General features: G+C 42.9%; 1 pseudogene; it reads left to right on the top strand.

Annotated features, from left to right (window-relative positions):
• Nucleotides 1–1,212: 1,212 nt before the first annotated feature.
• LOC143661781 (nucleic acid dioxygenase ALKBH1 pseudogene) lies at nucleotides 1,213–2,368 on the top strand (annotated as a pseudogene).
• Nucleotides 2,369–3,548: the final 1,180 nt, after the last annotated feature.

The raw sequence follows: 3,548 nt of genomic DNA on the forward strand, positions 1-3,548 counted from the left end.
TCATGAAACAAGAAACTGGAAGGGAAAGCTAGCAGACTTCATCATGTGTGCTTCCAGCCAAGAGAAAAACCATGAATGCCATTGGCCCTCTTGAACCAACATATCTTTCCCTGGATGCCTTTGATTGGATTTCTACAGACTTGCTTTAATTGTACAATTTCATGGCCTTAGAACTGTGAACTTGTAACTTATTAACTTCCCCCTGTTAAAAGTTCTTCTGGGTGGTGCGATGATGGCTCAGTGGCAGAATTCTTACCTGCCATACTGGAAATCAAGGTTTGATTCCCAATGCCTGCTCATGCAAATTACAAAAAAAAAAGCTGTCCCATTTCTGGTATATTGCATTCCAGCACCTAGCAAACTAGAACAAAAGTTATTGAGCTAATAAACAAATATAGCAAGGTGACAGGTTATAAAATTAATGTGCAGAAATCAGTAATGTTTCTATACACAAACAATGACCTAACCAAGCAGTCAATTAAGAAAAAAATTTCATTCAAAATTGCAACTAATAGAATCAAATATCTAGGAATGAGAAAACTAAGACTATAAAGGACTTGTACACAGAAAAATGCATAGCCTTGCTAAAAGAAATCAAAGATGATCTAAATAGGTGGAAAAGTCTGTTCTTATGGATAGGAAGGTTAAATTTAGTTAAGATGTCAATTCTACTCAAATTGATTTACAGTTTCAATGCAGTACCAATCAAAACTCCAACAACTTAGTTTTAAGACTTGGAAAAGCTAGTTACCAAACTCCTCTGGAAGGAAAAGAGACCCAAACAACAAAAAGCATTCTAAACAAGAAGAATGAAGTCTGTGGATTAACACTACCCAATTTTAAAACTTCATATAAAGCCACAGTGGTCAAAATAGCATGGTACTAGCCCAAAGATAGAAGTATTGACCAATGGATAAGAATTAAGAGTGCAGAAATAGACCACCAAATCTATGTAAACTGATCTTTATCCCCAAATCCACTTAAACTTGGACAAAGTAGTCTTTTCAATAAATGGTCATGGGAGAACTGGATATCAATAGCCAGAAGAATGAAAGAGGACCCTGTTCTAGCTTGCTAGCTGTCAGAATGCAATATACCAGAAATGGAATGGTTTTTAAAAGGGGAAATTTATTCAGTTGCATGTTTATAGTTCTAAGGCCATGAAAATGTCCCAGTTAAACCAAGTCTATAAAAACGTCCAGAGGCGGCGAGATGGGGAAAATGGCGACGGCTTTGGGCTCTGTGGCAACGCTAGCAGCGGAGCCAAGGGAGGATGCCTTTAGGAAACTTTTTCGCTTCTACCGGCAGAGCCGCCCCGGGACCGCGGACCTGGGAGGGGTGATCGACTTCTCAGCAGCCGGCGGCACAGCTCCTGTTGCCCACAAGGTGCTCAAATCTCAGCTAAGTGTGTCCTCAGTCAGTGAGCATGATGCACATAGAGCATGACTTCAGCCAGTCAGCAAGTGGCAAGCCTATGGACTTGAAGGCTATCCTGGGTTTATTTTCATCCCAAACCTGTTCCTCCCAGGTTACCAGCAGCACTGGGTGAAACAGTGCCTTAAGTTATATTCCCAGAAACCCAATGTATGTAACCTGGACAAGCACATGACTAAAGAAGATACCCGAGATCTACGGGAACAGAGCAAAGAGTGCCTGAGGCATAAAGAAGTAAATAAACGGAGACCCAGAAGTTTATTAGAGAAACTGCGCTGGGTAACCCTGGGCTACCATTATAACTGGGACAGTAAGAAATACTCAGCAGATCATTATAAGCCTTTCCCTTCTGACCTGGCTTTCCTCTCAGAGCAAGTGGCCGCTGCCTGTGGATTTCAGGGTTTCCAAGCCGAAGCAGGTATCCTGAACTACTACAGCTTAGACTCTACACTAGGAATCCATGTAGACAGATCTGAACTAGATCACTCCAAACCTCTCCTGTCATTCAGCTTTGGACAGTCTGCCATCTTTCTCCTGGGTGGCCTCAAAAGAGATGAGGCGCCCATAGCCATGTTTATGCACAGTGGTGACATCATGGTAATGTCAGGTTTCAGTCGTCTGTTGAACCATGCAGTCCCTCGAGTCCTTCCACATCCTCAGGGTGAAACCCTGCCTCGCTGCCTGGAGATGTCTCTCCCAGCTATTCTTCCCACAGACTGTGGTGGAGCCCTGTTCTGTGGAGGACTGGCAGGTGTGTGCCAGCTACCTGAAAACTGCTCGTGTTAACATGACTGTCCGACAGGTACTGGCCGCAGACCAGAATTTCCCTTTGGAACCCATGGAAGAGAAAAAAAGGCACATCACTATGAGTTACTGTCATCTGGAAGCAGAAAATAGCCAAGTAAAATGGGCCAGATTAAACCCTGACAGCTGAGGGTTGGGGTTCCCATTCTTTTACTCAGGCAGGTCTTATAACCATGCCATGGACTTCATCACCAAGACAAGCCACAAAAACAGGGAAAACCTCATCATGCATCACACTGTTGCCTTGAAACTTATCTCGAAGAGTAAATTGATTAACCACTTTGCCCAGCATATTTGATGTAGTCCAATCCTAGATAAATACTGATACTAAAGTATGTTGAGAATTCCAAGGAAGTCTGACCTTCACAAAGCCTTCTCAGCATCTTTCGTTACCTCTGAGAGAGGTAGAAGTGAGTTTCCATGGCTGTGGAGTCTTTGAATACCTAAGATTTAGGTACATGTTAATATTGGTGTATATTACAGGGACACATAGTGTTCCTCACCTTACTGTATCTGGTGACTTGTGGTTCAGTGAACCAGCCATGAGTCTCAGCTCCTCAAAGCATTCTTTGATCTTCCTTTCAGTCTTTTCTGGTCCTCATACAAGAACACTATACACGTCAAGATACTGGAACTGGAAACCTCATCCCCTAGAAAAGAAACAAAATCACAGCTATCTCTTTAGGCTGAAAGGTAAATATATGTAATACAAGCAAAAAGGAACACAAGTTTCTCCACATGTCTTTGAAGGCTCTATACTCTCCCTGTTGGTGTTAGTGGGATTTTAATTGTTGGACTGAAAGATCCCAAGGGTGTTCTGTCAACTGTTTTCTCCATGAATAAACTTAGTCGAATTTAAATTGAAAAAAAAAGTCCAAATTAAGGCACCAGCAAGTGGTTACCTTCCCTCAAGAAAACCTGATGAAGTTCAGGTTTGTCTCCCAACTGGAAAGGCTTGTGGTGACCATGGAAATGCCCGCTACCTTTCTCTCCAGGCCCTTTGTGACATGAAGCTCTCCTTGGAGCATACTCCTCTTTCATCCCCAAAGGTCTCTGGATGCACGGGTTTGGGGTTTGGTGGTTCTCATGGCCCTGTTGTGACTCTCCTGTGTTGCTCTCTCCAAAATAGTTCCTCTTTTAAAGGATTCCAGAAAGCTAATCAAGACCCACTTGGAATGCGTGGAGTCACCTCTCCCTCTAATCCAGGTTAGCACCCACAATGGATGTGTCATATCTCCACAGAGATAATCTAATCAAGTTTCCAACCTACAGTGCTGAATAGGGATTAAAAGAAATGGTTGCCCCCACAA

Source organism: Tamandua tetradactyla, chromosome 17 (genome assembly GCF_023851605.1).
Source record: "Tamandua tetradactyla isolate mTamTet1 chromosome 17, mTamTet1.pri, whole genome shotgun sequence".
NCBI lineage: Eukaryota > Metazoa > Chordata > Mammalia > Pilosa > Myrmecophagidae > Tamandua > Tamandua tetradactyla.